General features: G+C 45.7%; 1 pseudogene; it reads right to left on the reverse strand.

Moving 5' to 3' along the window:
- Window positions 1-69: 69 nt before the first annotated feature.
- On the reverse strand, window positions 70-1,626 carry LOC149125756 (ubiquitin-conjugating enzyme E2 L3-like; annotated as a pseudogene).
- Window positions 1,627-16,272: the final 14,646 nt, after the last annotated feature.

Here is a 16,272-nt window from a genome sequence, read left to right on the forward strand (position 1 = left end):
AATTTTAAATTGTTTCTTTACAGGTTACCTACACTGCTTTTGATTAAGAAAACTGTAGAAAATTAGTAACTGCTACAAGCAAACCCCAGGCAGGGCACACGGGTCCTGCTTTGCCGGGTGTCTGAGCGCACCGCTCCGATCTCTGCTCACGCTTACTGGAATCATCTGAGGCAGATTCTACACCTGGCTTATTCCCTTATTTTTTTGTAAGCTCTTCAGCATTCTTATGGATTTTTAAAAAAGATTTATCAATTTATTTGAAAGGCAGAACATTAGAGACAGGGAAAGAGAAAGAGAAAGATTGAGATCTTCCATCTACTGATTCACTCCCCAAATGGCATCAACAAGCAGGAACCCCATCCTGGCTCCCACATGGATGCCCAGGGCTCAGGCACCCAGGCCATCCTCCACTGCCTCCCTCTTGCTGGATCAGAAGAACATCCAGGGCTCACACTGGTGCTCCTATGTGAGATGTTGGCATCACAAGTGAGGGCTGAATCCACTGCACCACCACACAGGCCCTGTCCAGAATCATTTATGGTCCCTCCAGTATTCTTCAGCTAGGTCAGCTTGAAGAGGGTGCTTGAGCTGGGGTCATTTGCCAGTGCCATGAAGGACTGGATTACTTGGTGGGTTTCAGTTGCTGGCTTCCAGTTTTCTTCTTTCTTTTTTTTTTTTTTTTGACAGGCAGGGTGGACAGTGAGAGAGAGAGAGACAGAGAGAAAGGTCTTCCTTTTGCTGTTGGTTCACCCTCCAATGGCCGCCCGGCCGGCGCGCTACGGCCAGCGCACCGCGCTGATCCGATGGCAGGAGCCAGGTACTTATCCTGGTCTCCCATGCGAGTGCAGGACCCAAGTACTTGGGCCATCCTCCACTGCACTCCCTGGCCACAGCAGAGAGCTGGCCTGGAAGAGGGGCAACCTGGACAGAAATCCGGCACCCCGACCGGGACTAGAACCCGGTGTGCCGGCGCCGCAAGGCAGAGGATTAGCCTATTGGGCCACGGCGCCGGCCTGGCTTCCAGTTTTCAGCACAAGTGGCTGGCAGACAGACCCGCCCCTTTGCATCCGTGTTGCAGTGCTCAATCTTTGTTTGAAATGTGATAGTCCGTGATTTGAATGGGTACTCTGCTGGAGAGCTGATTTCAATTCTGAAGGCCGCCTTGTCCCATGAGGGTTATCAGGAACAATGAGCCCTGGCCAGTCAATAGATGAGCTTCATCACCCCGATGATGTGGACGGCTTTCATTCCATTCTTGCAAAGCTCTTCAAGCTCCCTCATCAGTAACCTGCTGGCCACTGCCTTGGAACTGGTGCTGCTGCTTTCTGAAATGGTACTCCTTACAGCATATTTTAAAGTAGATTTTCAAGTTTTAAGATTTAGTAGCCGGCGCCGTGGCTCAATAGGCTAATCCTCCACCTGCGGCGCCGGCACACCAGGTTCTAGTCCTGGTCCAAAAGCCGGATTCTGTCCCTAGTTCCAGTTTCCTGTGGCTATGCCCCCTGGGAGGCAGCAGTGATGGATCAAGTGATTGGATCTTTGCGACCCATGCAGGAGTCCTGGACTGAGGTCCTGGATCCAGCCACTGCAAGCATTTGAGGATGAACAACGGATGGAATTTCTCATTCTTTCTCTTTCTCTCCCCCGACCCCATTTCTGCCCCTCAAATAAATAAATATTTAAAATCAGTTTGGGGACTAGTGCTGTGGCATAGGGAGTAAAGCCACTGCCTGCAGTACCAGCATCCCATGTGGATGTCAGTTCCAGTCCCGGCTTCTCTGCTTCCTATCCAGCTCTCTGCTATGACCTGGGAAAACAGTATAAGATGGCCCAAGTCCTTGGGCTCCTGCACCTGCATGAGAGACCTGGAAGAAGCTCCTGGATCCTGGCTTCGGGTCTGCGCAGCTACAGCTGTTTCGGCCATCTGGGGAGTGAACCAGCAGATAGAAGACTGTCTCTCTCTCTCTCTTTCTCTCTACCTCTGCCTCTCTGTTACTCTTTCAACTAAAATAAATAAATCTTTAAAAATAAATTAAATCAGTTTGGTATATAGAAGAAACGCTGTTCTTAGAGTACAAGACAAACTTTTTTTTTTTTTAAGATTTATGTATTTATTTGAAAGGCAGAAATACAGAGACAGAACGAGAGAGAGAGAAAGAGAGAGAGAGAAATCTTCTACCTTCTGGTTTGCTTCCCCAAAGGCCACAATGGCCGGGGCTGGACCAGGACAAAGCCAGGAGCCAAGAGCTTCTTCCGGGTACCCACACAGGTGCAGGGACCCAAGGACTTGGACCATCTTCTGTTGCTTTCCCAGGTCATCAGCAAGGACCTGGATCAGAAGTGGAACAGCCAGGACTCGAACCGGTGCCCATGAGGGATGCTTGTTCCGCAGGTGGATGCTTAACCTACCATGCCACAGCACCAGCCCCTCTGGTGTATTTTTTAGGGTTATGGCACTATGAGCCACTCTGTCCGGAAACTAAATCATCTTTAATTTATCTTTCTTCTTTCTTTGAGCACCATCACTACCCACACCTTCCAAGTCCAAACAGTTATAAGACCATCAATTCTGCTTTTGCAACATCTGTCGCATCTATCGCCAGCTGTCCATATGCACTGCATCTACCAGAGCTAAAACCCTCATCAACTTTCACAGAAACTGTTTTCTTCTTAATTATTGAAATTTAAAGATATAATAATGATATATGCACATAATGGAAATTTTTAAAAAGATACAAAATATTAGACAATGAAATGTAAATCTTCCTTTCATTACTTTCTCCCAACCATCTAATTCTTCATTTCAGAAGCAGCCAATGTTACGTTTCTTATATATCTTACCCCAATTACATTTCTACTACACATGCTCAAACACACTTCTCACAGATGATAACATTCAATGCACATTACTTTCCTTTCTTTTTTTTTTTTTTTTAAGATTAATTAATTTATCTCTCTGAGAGAGAGAGAGCGAGATCTTCCATCCACTGGTTCACTCCCCAAATGGCCACAATGCCCAGAGCTGCACCAATCCGAAGCCAGGAGCCAGGAGCCTCTTCCAGGTCTCCCACATGGGTGCAGGGGCCCAAGGACTTGGGCCATCCTCCACTGCTTTCCCAGGCCATAGCAGAGAGCAGGATCGGATGTGGAGCAGCTGGGACTCGAACTGACGACCATATGGGATGCTGGCACTGCAGGCCGCGGCTTTACCCCCTTTGCCACATCGTCGACCCTGATGCACATTACTTTCAATCTTGATTTTTCACTAACAATATTTTTGGAGATGATTCTTTGTTAGTATCACTAAAATGGATGTTTTGTTTTAACAGCTTCACACTATGCCCTTCTATGTAAGTCCTAACTTACGTATGCATTCTCTATGGACTTTAGAGTGCTTCCTTTTTCTTTTTTTTCTTTCTTTCTTTTTTTTTTTTTGCAATCAACATTCCCAAATCAAATGTGTAACTCTTTGTAGTATAAATCTAAAATTAGCAACATGTGTGTACATCTTAACATTGGTGTTAATGTCTTGTAAAGGTCTATCTATCTACCAGCTATGTATGAAACCAAATGTTTCGGTGCTCCTTCATCAACAAAACCTACTGCCAGATTTACGGAGTGTTGCCAATCATTAGTTAGGTGAAGAATGATATCTTTTTTTTTTTTTTTTTTTTTTTTTGACAGGCAGAGTTAGACAGTGAGAGAGACAGAGACAGAGAGAAAGGTCTTCCTTCTGCTGGTTCACCCCCTAAATGGCCGCTATGGCCAGCATACTGCGCCGATCCAAAGCCAGGAGCCAGGTGCTTCCTCCTGGTCTCCCACACGGGTGCAGGGCCCAAGCACTTGGGCCATCCTCCACTGCCTTCTTGAGCCACAGCAGAGAGCTGGACTGTAAGAGGAGCAACTGGGACAGAATCCGGCACCCCAACCGGGACGCCGCAGATGGAGGATTAGCCTAGTGAGCCGAGGCACCAGCCATATCTTGTGGTTTTAAGAATACTCAAAGCTACTGAATTGAAACCTGTTCTCCCAGTTTGTATAGAGATTGTAGAGTATCCTGCCTCTAATTTTTCATCTTTCAATCTTTTCATATACCATCTCCAGAACTACAAAAAAAAAGTGTTGATTCTGTGGCACCCAGTCTCCAAGCTCTTTGATGTCAGAGTTCCTCTGTACCCTTAAAGAAAAATGTTGAGCTTTTGTTTATTTACCATATTTGAAATTGAATCTAAGAAAATTTTAAAAGATATATTACTTCAAATTATATCAAGGGGCCAGCACTGTGGCGTAGCAGGTAAAGCCACTGCTTGCAGCGCCGGCATGCCATGTGGGTGCTGGTTTGAGACCTGGTTGCTCCATATCCGATCCAGCTCTCTGCTATGGCCTAGGAAAGCAGTAGAAGATGGCACTAGTGCTTGGGCCCCTGCACCTGTGTGGGAGATCCAGAAGAAGCTCCTGGCTCCTGGCTTTGGATTGGTGCAGCTCCAGGCATTGCGGCCATTTGGGGAGTGAGCCAGTAGATGGAAGACCTATCTCTCTCTCTCTCTCTCTCTCTCTCTCTCTCTGCCCCTGCCTCTCTGTAACTCTGCCTTTCAAATAAATAAATAACTCTTTAAAAATTGTATCAATAAATCCGTTGCATATTAATATATATAACATATTTAATTAAAAATAATTATATTTTCCAATACAACATTGTGAGAACAGTTATATTTTTGTGAACTTCTTTCACATCTGGCTTAATAGAAAACAGCTGGATTCTCATATCTTCTGCATCTAAACCACTGTGATATACTGCTCTGGTTGATGCCTAAGAGGAAAATCTGGCCTCACACAGATATATTATTGGAAAAGAGAGGAATATTTTATAAGATTTTATGGATAATTGTGAATATTCTTCTTTGGTACTTCACCAACAATCAATAAATAGTTCGTTAAAAGTTAGTTTCACATACAGTTTTACTCAGAAAAAAAAAGTTTCAGTGTGGAATCTGCAACTCTACCAATGCATTTGTATTTGGTTACATTAAATCCATTGGTGGGGCTCATGCTGTGGCATAGCAGGTGAAGCCACCACCTGCAGTGCCAGCATTCCCAAATGTGCATCTGTTTGAGACCCGGCTGCTTCACTTCTGATCCAGCTCTCTGCTGTGGCCTGGGAACGCAGTAGAAGATGGCCCAAGTCATTGGGCCCTTGCACCTGCATGGAAAGACCTGGAGGAAGCTCTTGGCTCCTGACTTCTGATTGGCGCAGCTCAAGCTGTTGCAGCCAATTGGGGTGTGAACTGGCATATGGAAGACTCTCTCTCTCTCTCTCTCTCTCTCTCCCTCTCTTTCTCTACCTCTCCTTAACTCTGTGTAACTCTAATGTTCAAATAAATAAATAAATCTTAAAAAAAATCCATTGGTCTTTCTTGTAGCTTGAATGAGTGTTTTACTTATGAATAATTTTGTAACATCATGCATTGGTCATTTGGAAAACATTGGCTTATTGAGTTATGCTAATCTTCTAAATGTTGACATATTTCATTATAAAACATATTTTAAAACTGCTTCCTTTTTGTCAGCACCAATCTCATAAAATCTGTCAAGCCCATCATGGCATATACAAGCTTTCCCAAATTCTAATTTCACAAGAAAACTTGGATCTTATTACTGGCAACAAATATTGTCAGTTGTTTTCCTGGAAGTGAGAGTCTGCATTCAATTTGGAGAACGTGTATGCCAAACACCCAAGTCTGCATAACCATAGGGTGCCTGTCAGTCACTCTTGCGAGCAAAAATGATGTTCCGTGGAAAAGGAGCAAGTCCTGTTCCCAGAAAGAGCTCTCATCGCACAAGTGCTTTTCCTTGAAATCATCACACTGTTTGTGCAGCCGAAGTGCTTTCTGCCAGATGTCATTTAGCCACACAGAAAATTTTAAAAACATGTTTGAAGGTTAAACTTCCATAAAATTAAAATGAATCTGGGGACAGGCTTCAGTGTGGTGGTAACAATGCCACTTGGGATGCCCACATCCCAGAGCAGAGTGCCTAGGGTTGAGCCCCAGAACTCCTCCTGATTCCAGCTTCCTGGCAATGCACACCTTGGAAGGCCGCAGGTAATGGCTCAAGTAGTTGGGTGCTTGTTGCCCACGTGGGGAGACTTAGATTGCGTTCTGGACTCCTGGGAGTCAGCATTGGCTGTTGCAGACATTTGATGAGAAAATTCACATCTCTGTCTTACTCGCTCTCTGTCTTTCAAATAAATAAAAATGTAAAATTAAGATAAATATAAGAGAGAATGTTTAGACTAGGAGTTAAGCGGATGACCTCTCATATCAGAGTACCTGGGATCAACACCTGGCTTCAGTTCCTTCTAGGGCAGACTGTCAAAGCTGAGTTCCTGCTGGTGAAGTGGGAGATGCAGGTTGAGTTCTCAGCTCCTAGCATTGACCCTGTTGTGGGCATTTAGGGAGTGAGGCAGCCATCTCACTGGATGGGACCTCTCTCTCTCTTTCTCTTTCCAGGTGTCTCTCTTTGATGCCATCTCTCTGCCTCTCAAGTAAAAAAAAAAAAAAAAAGAGAGAGAGAGAGAGAGAGAGAGAAAGATACAAAGATATGTTTTATGTTAGGTGCTTTATATCACAATGTTTGAAGGCCAATGATGTATTAGAATTATTATTGTCATTATCATCAAGATAGTTTGATCTTGTGAACCCTGTGAAAGGGGTCTTAGGGACCACCCACCCTCCCTCCATCTTCCTCCCACCCCCGCCCCAAATCCACGAGCCACACATTGAACACTGTTGCTCTATAACATGTGCTGGTGTAACATGTTTGTATTCATCGCTGAGTAAGTTCCTACTGCCTTCAGCATCAAGTCCTCATGCCACAGCCTGGCCCTCAAAACTATTCATGGTCTGGTCCCATTTGCCCTCTCTGCCTCCACCTTTGCTATGCTCCAGTCACACAGACATTCATAGTTCCCCCAACACAAAATGTACTTTCAGACTTCCGTGGCTTCGCTCTGGCTGCGTTCTAGGTACTCCCTTCTTATTCTCTTCGAAGGCCTGCTCACCCTTTAGAATCCATCACAAACACCTGTTCCCTACCAAGTCAGGACAAAATTTCCCTTCCTGGAAACTCGCTTGGCATTTTCCTCCACCCCTTATCTTCCACTTATCTCCTCTGTCTTCCATGTGGTCATTCGTGTCTGTCTTGTCATTAGGTTGTAACCACTGCCAGTGTAAGGACCTACTTCCCTCAAAAGTTAGAATGATCTCATGGGCTATACCTGCAAGTTACAGGCAAGTCAGACAAAATCTTTGAATTATTCAAAGTTAAGTGGGGTATCATTTAAAGCATTCAACAGAATGGTCTCACCGAGGAATATATACAAATGCAAGATTCTAAAATTTCTTCAACTTTCAAAGTCTTTAAAACTTGGGGCTGGTGCTGTGGCATAGCAGGTTAAGCCTCTGCCTGCGACATTGGCATCCATATGGCCATCAGTTCATGTCCTGGCTGCTCCACTTCCAATCCAGCTCCCTGCTAATGGCCTGGGAAAGCAGCAGAAGACAGCCCAAGTCCTTGGGTCCCTGTGGCCCACGTGGGGGACCCAAAAGAAGCTCCTGGCTTCTGACTTTGGATTGGCCCAGCTCTGGCCACTGTGGCCATTTGGAGAGTGAAACAGGGGATAAAAGAGCTCTTTTTGTCTCTTATCTCTCTGTAACTCTGCCTTTCAAATAAATAAATGCATCTTTAAGCACACAAAGTCTTTAAAACTCAAAAATTGGTGCTGCTGCACAGCAGGTTAAGCAGCCTCATGTGACATGAGCATTCCATATAGGCGCTGGTTTGAGTCCCACTTCCTATCCAGCTCCCTGCTAAAGCTCCTAGGAAAACAGTGGAGGGTGGCCCCAATTGCTTGGGCCCCTGAAACATACTGGGAAACCCAGCTGCAGTTCCAGGCTCCTGGCTTCAGCCTGGCTCAGACTCGGTCATTTGAGGAGTGAACCAGCAGATGAAAGACCTCTTTCTCTCTGTCTCTCCCTTTCTCTGTAACTGTGCCTTTCAAATAAATAAAAAAATAAATAAATTTTTAAGAAACAAAAATTAATATTGAAGATATTAACATAGCCTAGGATCCCATAAAATTCAATGATTTTAAGAATTAGAGAGAGGGACCGGTGCTGTGGCGTAGTGGGCTAAACCTCCACCTGCAGCACCAGCATCCCATATGGGCGCTAGTTTGAGTCCTGGCTGCTCCACTTCCGATCCAGCTCTCTGCTATGCCCTGGGAAAGCAGTAGAAGATGGCCCAAGTCCTTGGGCACCTGTACCTGTGTAGGAGACCTTGCAGAAGCTCCTGGCTCCTGGCTTTGGATTGGCCCAGCTCCAGCCATTGTGGCCATTTGGGTAGTGAACCAGTGGATGGAAGACCTCACTCTCTCTCCCTCTCTTTCTCTGCCTCTCTGTAACACTGCCTTTTAAATAAATAAATAAATCTTTTAAAAAATAGGAAAAAACAACATACACATATCTCATGAACCAATGAAATGCAAAATTCAGTCAATTGATATGGGTAGAATGTGAGAAGAAAAAGTCAGGAAATTGGAATATTATGAATAGTTTTGTGTTAATAAATATGTATGCAATTGGCATTTTATATACTTTTGTGTTAAGTGAAATTGTCTCCAGATTAAGAGAACCTGCAGCACTGGCATCCCGTATGGCCGCCGGTTCGTGTCCCATCTGCTCCTCTTCTGATCCAGCTCTCTGCTTATGGCCTGGGAAAGCACTGGAAGAGGCACCTGCACCCACATGGGAGATCCAAAAGAAGCTCCTGGCTCTGAATCCACCCAACTCTGACCATTGTGGCCATTTAGGGAATGAACCAGCAGATGGAAGACCTCTCTCTTGCTCTGTCTCTCCATCTCTGTCTATAACTCTGCCTCTCAAATAAATAAATAAAATCTTGAGAGAGAGAGAGAGTCTCCGAGGTGCATCAGCTTGAAATTTTGGACAAAATATTAGAAGAAATTCCTAGAAGCTCTCAGAGAATGGAAGCAGATGCTTTCTGAAATAGGGATGTAACACTGTAACCTGGAGGACAATGGAGCAAAACTTCTAGTTTCTAAGGGGAAAAACAGGGGCACAGTACCTTAGTTTCCTTCACCTACCCGTACTATTCAGTGTGAGAACCAAATTAAGACATTCCTGTCTCTAAGGACGCAGTAGACTTACCTGAAATGCCCCCTTAGTAGAGAAGCAACTGGAAGATGTTTTTCAGTTTAAAAAAGAGCATAAGCCTAAAAGACAATGAAAGAGAATTACAGAAACAGAAGAAAAACACCAGCAAATGGTAAGAAGCCCATAGTAACAGCTTGCAGCAAATCTGGACATTTGGCCTTTACTGCAAGATGGGGCAGCAGAAGAGTCTGGAACAGAGGTGTCTGGAGAGGAAATGGAATTGGTAGATAGCTGATACATTTGACTAGTTGATAGACATATAGCATGTCTGGTGGAACATAAAGAAAGCTCCTTGTATGAATATTGATAACTAAGCCAATGTAAAAGTGAAGCATCAACTGTAGTAAAAACAACAGAACAATAACAAAATTGTAATCATGGTATACTCCTTGGCCCAGAAGTGAGTAATGCTTATGAAATTGCAATAATGCAAATACTGATTTAGTAAACAATTGTGATACTGAGAGGATGAGGAGAGGAAGTGAGAGTGGTCTGTGTTAGGAACTAAATATTTACCACAAAAGGAAGTTAATGAACAATGTTTGACATCAAAATCTAAAACAGAAATAGGAGCAGGCATTTGGTCAAGTGGTTAAGATGCCTCCATTCCATGTTGCAGGTCCTGGTTCATTGCTCACCTCCAGCTCCTGACTCCAGCTTCCTGCTAATGCAGACCCTAGGAGGCAGTGGCGATGGCAGGAGTGAGTTCTTGTCACTCAGGTGGGAGATCGGGACTGAAACTGAGTTCCTGGCTCCTGGCTTTGGCATGGCCCAGTCTCAGCCATTGTAAGCAACTGGGGAGTGAACCAGGTGTCTGTCTATCTGTCTATCTCTGAAACAAACAAGAAAACAAACAAACAAACAAAAGGCCCATAAAAGTAAAAATACAGATAACAGTCAAGAGTTTGGGGAGTTGGAAGTAGTCGAGCAGGTGGGGACTGGTAGGAAAAGGATTCCTGGGTTTCATGATGAGCATGATCATACTTGGTGTTTCAATTACATATAAGAACAATTTAAATTTTATATTAATTTTTAGACATTGAAAGTTGTGCTACAAAAACATGCATATCAATATATCTTTACACTCTTTTTATGATCTATTTATTTATTTTTAAGGCAGAGAAACAGAGAGAGGGAGAAATATATTTTCCATCTGCTGATTCATTCCCCATATGCCCACAACAGTCAGGGCTGTGCCAGGCTAAAGAAAGGAGGCAGGAACTCTGACTCTCCCATATCGGGGGCAGGAACCCAGGAACCTGGGGCATCATCTGCTGCCTCCCAGGAGTGTTAGCATGAATGCCGCATCAGAAGAGCTGAGTAGCAGGACTCTAACCAAGCGTTCTGATATAGGATTCAAGCGTCGCCAGCCACGGCCTAGTCCACTGCACATTGCACTGTCTTTGTACTCATTTCTGATATGCCCTTACAATAAATTGCAGGAAGCAGACTTTCAGTCTCAGGAGGCAAGGTTCAAGGTTTTTGACACAGGTTACCAATGAATTCTGCAGTAGAGCTCAGCTGATTTATTCTCCTCTTGGGAGAGGATTAGCTTAGCATATAACCTCTCCACGAATTTGTCAACGGCTCCAAACCCAATTTAATTGGAGCTCATTCTTTTTGCTTCCTGAGACATTCCTCTGCCTTTCTGTTACAAATTGGAATTTTGAATTGGGGAGGTTGTCTGGTCAAACAAGAAGGCGGGACCAGGAATTCTATTCTGGCTCTCTGACTGCCTGACTTCATGGTTTTGATCAAATCTCTTCTTTCCTTTGGCCTCAGATTTAACATCTAAAATTTGTTGGTTCAGTTCTGAACTTTTCCACTTTTACCACCCCTCCCTTGAACAACTTTTATCTACTTGAACATCTCCTTTGCACACTTTTATCTACTATACAAATTATATTTGTGAAGAAATTATTCTCTTCCATAGTGTATACCACTTAAATAAGACAACTATCTTAGTTTTCCATTGCTATAACAGAATACTGGGGCCCGCACCATGGCATAGCCAGTTCGCCCACCGCCTGTGATGCAGGCGTCCCATATGGACCCTAGTTTGAGCCCCAGCTGCTCCACTTCCCACCCAGCTCCCCGCTGATGCACCTGGGAAGGCAGCGGAGGATAGTGCAGGTACTTGGCTCTTGCCACCCATGTGGGAGACCTGGGTGGAGTTCCAGGCTCTTGGCTTCTGGCTGGTCCAGCCCTGGCCATTGCAGCCATTTAGGGAGTGAGCCAGTGGATGGATAATCTCTCTTTTTCCAACTTTCTTTCTTCCTTCCTTCTTTTCTTTCTTTCCTTCTTTCTTTCTCTCTCTCTCTGTAACTCAGTTTTTCGAATACATATATAGTTCAAGCAGAGGGCACCAGCTCTGATGAGGGCCCCCTCTGCTGCATCACATTGTGGCCAGTGGCATCATAGTAAGAGCATGTGTGAGGGGCACAGATCACCTGTCGTGGCAAGATGGGAAGCCAGAGAGAGACTCCGGGGCAGGCTTGCTTTTTGACAACAACTGACTCTCACAGGAACAACAAGGTTCCAGGAGACCTACCTTAATGCTTACCAAGGGCAGCATGGCCAATAGCATCATTATCTCCTGTCAAACCCCACCTCTTAAAGGTTCTACCACCGCAACACTGACATGCTGAGGACTGGGCCTCCAACACACATACCCTTGGGAGACAGACCACAGCAGTGACAGCCAGTGAGAACTTCTGAGTAGTGAGGAAGAGGTACCATCTCATAAACTAACTGAATTAATAGACATTTTTATAAAGATCTTATTTATTTATTTGAAAGGCGGAGTCAACAGAGAGAGGAAGAGACAGAGAGAAAGTCTTCCATCCACTGGCTCACTCCCCAAATGACTCCAACGGCTGGAGCTGAGCTGATCCGAAGCCAGGAGTCTCTTCCGGGTCTCCCACGCGGGTGCACGGTCCCAAGGACTTGGGCCATCTTCCACTGCTTTCCCAGGCCACAGCAGAGAGCTGCATCAGAAATGGAACAGCCGGGACTCGAACCAGTGCCCATATGGGATGCCGGCACTATACGCAGCGGCCTTTACACGCTATGACACAGCACTGGCCTCCATTAATAGACATTTATTTTCCAGTTTGCACAGCCTGCCTATAGCAAATCCATAAACCACTGGAACCCTTTGCAGCTTGCAGGTTTCCCAGGGTGAATGGGTGGGATAACTGTCTCAGAGCTAGCAATCCATTTTCTTTTTTTTTCTCTTCTTTTCTCTTCTTCTTCTTTTTTTTTTTTTTTTTTTACAGGCAGAGTAGACAGTGAGAGAGAGACAGAGAGAAAGGCCTTCCTTTTTGCCGTTGGTTCACCCTCCAATGGCCGCTGCAGCCGGCGCATCACGCTGATCTGAAGGCAGGAGCCAGGTGCTTCTCCTGGTCTCCCATGCTGGTGCAGGGCCCAAGCACTTGGGCCATCCTCCACTGCACTTCCTGGCCACAGCAGAGAGCTGGCCTGGAAGAGGGGCAAGCAGGACAGAATCCAGCACCCTGACCGGGACTAGAACCTGGTGTGCCAGCGCCGCAAGGCGGAGGATTAGCCTATTGAGCCACGTTGCCGCCTTGCAATCCATTTTCTCCACCAACACCCCAGCAGCACTAGAGTTTGCTCTGTCAAGATTGTTCCCCACCAGACCAGCACTGTGGCACAGCAAGTTAAGCTGCTACCTGCAATGCTGGCATCCCAGATGAGCTCCAGTTCAAGTCCCAGCTGCTCTACTTCTTGTCCAGCTCCCTGCTAGTGCACCTAAGAAGGCAGCAGAAGATGGCCCAAGTGTTTGGGTCCCTGCCATCCATGTGGGAGACCTGAATGGAGTTCCTGGCTCCTGGCTTCAGCCTGACCCAGCCTCAGCCACTGCAGCCATTAGGGGTAGTGAACCCGTGGATAGATTAAAGATCTTTCTCTCTGTAATTCTACTTTCAAATTAAGTAAACAAACAAACAAACAAACAAACAAATTAGGAGCCGGTGCTATGGTGCAGTGGGTTAAAGCCCTGGGCTGAGGCACCGGCATCCCATGTGGGCACCAGTTCGAGACCCAGCTGCTCTACTTCTGATCCAGCTCTCTGCTATGGCCTGGGAAAGCAGTGGAAGATGGCCCAAGTCCTTGGGCCCCTGCACCCATGTGGGAGACCCAGAGCGGCTCCTGGCTCCTGGCTTTGGATCAATGCAGCTCCAGCTGTTGCAGCCATCTGGGGAGTGAACCATCAGATGGAAGACCTCTCTCTGTTTCTACCTCTCTCTGTGGCTCTGTCTTTCAAATAAAATAAATCTTTAAAAAAGAAGAAGAAGAAGAAGAAGAAGAAGAAGAAGAAGAAGAAGAAGAAGAAGAAGAAGAAGAAGAAGAAGAAGAAAGATTGCTTCCCAGTGGCAAGTGTTCGATACAGCAGTCAGGACACCACCCAGGACTCCTGCACCCCATGGCCGAGTGCCCAGGTTTGGATCCTGGCTCTGCTTCTGATTCCAGGTTTCTGGGAGGCAGCAGATGATGGCTCAAATGATTGGGTTCCTACCACCCAAATGGGAGACCCAGATTGAGTTCCTGGATCCTGGTTTCAGCCTGGTCCACTCTGGCTGTTGTGGGCATTTGGAGAATAAACCCATGGATGGAAGATTCTTCTCCTATATCTGTCTGTCTCTGTCTCTCTGCCTTTCAAATAAATTTAAAAAGTTAAAATTAAGAAAAGATTGTTCCCCAATGTAGTCATCTGGACAACTGGCCCCATATGTATTTGTGGGAGCTGGCCTATAGCAAAGTTCACTGGAGCAAAGACTATCCCTGGGCCCTGTAAGGTGAGAAGGAGGGAAGGAGGACTCACTGTGAAATGAATGAAGCTTAAATTCCAGGGCCTCTCACTTGCAGAGGCCCCCGGGAGAGGTGGGAGTTGCTGGAAATTGGGGTCTGCTCTAGATAATCTTACAAGCAAGAAGCATTTCAGAAATTCACCTTAAGACCTTGGGAGAGGCTGGCGCCGCGGCTCACTAGGTTAATCCTCTGCCTTGCGGCGCTGGCACACCAGGTTCTAGTCCCGGTCGGGGTGCTGGATTCTGTCCCGCTTGCCCCTCTTCCAGGCCAGCTCTCTGCTGTGGCCAGGTAAGGCAGTGGAGGATGGCCCAGGTGCTTGGGCCCTGCACCCCATGGGAGACCAGGATAAGTACCTGGCTCCTGCCATTGGATCAGCGCGGTGCGCCGGCCACGGCGGCCATCCATTGGAGGGTGAACCAACGGCAAAGGAAGATCTTTCTCTCTGTCTCTCTCTCTCACTGTCCACTCTGCCTGTCAAAAAAAAAAAAAAAAACAACCTCGGGAGAGAGTGATCCAAACCTGTAAGTCTGCAATAATTTGCCTTGATCTTTTTCTCACTCTAAATGAATATTCAGATTTCTACTTAATATTGTGGTCACAATTTTCTACTTAATATTGTGGTCCTCTTTTTGTTGGAGAGGACCCCTAGAATTGTCAAAGTTCGGGCTCCTTGCAAAACCTGGGTCCACTCTCCATATGGACATTTACCCCTTCCCAGAAAGTTGACATCCTGCGATCTGGCTTAGCCCCAGGGAGCAGCAGAGGAAAGGAACCCCTGCTGGTCCCTCTTTAACCACCATATCCAGGCAGGCATGTGCCAGTCCTGGAACACAATAGCACACATGTATTCCAACTACCATTCGGGGGACACCCGGAATTCATGGGACTGATTAATTGATCAAGTAGTTTCTCAAAGCTGGTTTCTTCTTGACCATGGCTTTCAAATCATCCTCTGTGCAGTCATTGGCTTTCCCTCCCAAGACATTTTTAAAGCAGTATATTTGCTCTCCTATGCCTGGCGCATTTGAATGCATGCAACAAATAATTATTAAATGAATAATTTAGAAGGAAGACTTAGGCTTTCTGGTTCCCAGCCTCTGACAAGAGTGCTAACAAGTCATCACTTTATGAAAATATGAACAGTTGGAGGAAAGACAGCTCTTTTCTGTTTATTCACTGAACTAATGATATGGAAATTAATGTTTTAGAGAGTCTTATTTAAAATGCAAATTCATGCACTGTGCCCACCAGAGGTCAGGTTCCATAGTCTGGAGAGGGATTCAGGAGGCCACACTTTTATTAAGGATCTAATTACAGGCCACTTCTTGGAAAAGTGCATCCCTTCCCAGCAAGACAAATATCACAAAAAGAGACAGGGTTTGGCTGGGTGTAGAATTTACTCATCTCTCTCTTTTTTTTTTTTTTTTTTTTTTTGACTGGCAGAGTGGACAGTGAGAGAGAGAGAGACAGAGAGAAAGGTCTTCCTTGGTTCACCCTCCAATGGCCACCGCACCGCGCTGATCCGAAGGCAGGAGCCAGGTGCTTCTCCTGGTCTCCCATGCGGGTGCAGGGCCCAAGGACTTGGGCCATCCTCCACTGCACTCCCGGGCTACAGCAGAGAGCTGGCCTGGAAGAGGGGCAACCGGGACAGAATCCAGCGCCCTGACCAGGACTAGAACCCGGTGTGCCAGCGCCGCAAAGTGGAGAATTATCCTATTGAGCCACAGCGCCGGCCTTTACTCATCTCGAAACTACTCTCAAGATGTTACTATTCCTTGCCCAAGATCTGTGTGGTGGTTAATTCCAGCGAAGGTATGATCCCTTGACCATAAACTCTTTCTTTCAGGCAAATACAGCTACTTTATTGGAAATAATACCAATTTGGGAAATCAGACACATCTTGAAGCTCAAATTCTTATACCTCTGTAAGCCTCAGTTTGTCTGTAAAATAGGGACAATGATGTCACTCATAATTATTATGAAGTTGAATACATTGACTTACATACCGGTATAATGCATTCTACTTGTTCAGTAAAAGTCCATTTTTACCTCCTTCTTTCATCTGATACCAAAGGAGAAGGCATTTCCTCCAAAAAATTTGAGATACTTAAAATTAGACATTCACCTTGTAGAACTCAGTGTCCAATCCCTGTTAAAATCTAACGGGCAGGGTTGGTGTTGAGGAGCACCCAGATAAGCCATGGCCGGC

This window comes from Oryctolagus cuniculus, chromosome 7 (assembly GCF_051225735.1).
Source record: "Oryctolagus cuniculus isolate XC-2025 breed Fujian yellow rabbit chromosome 7, ASM5122573v1, whole genome shotgun sequence".
NCBI classification, from domain to species: domain Eukaryota; kingdom Metazoa; phylum Chordata; class Mammalia; order Lagomorpha; family Leporidae; genus Oryctolagus; species Oryctolagus cuniculus.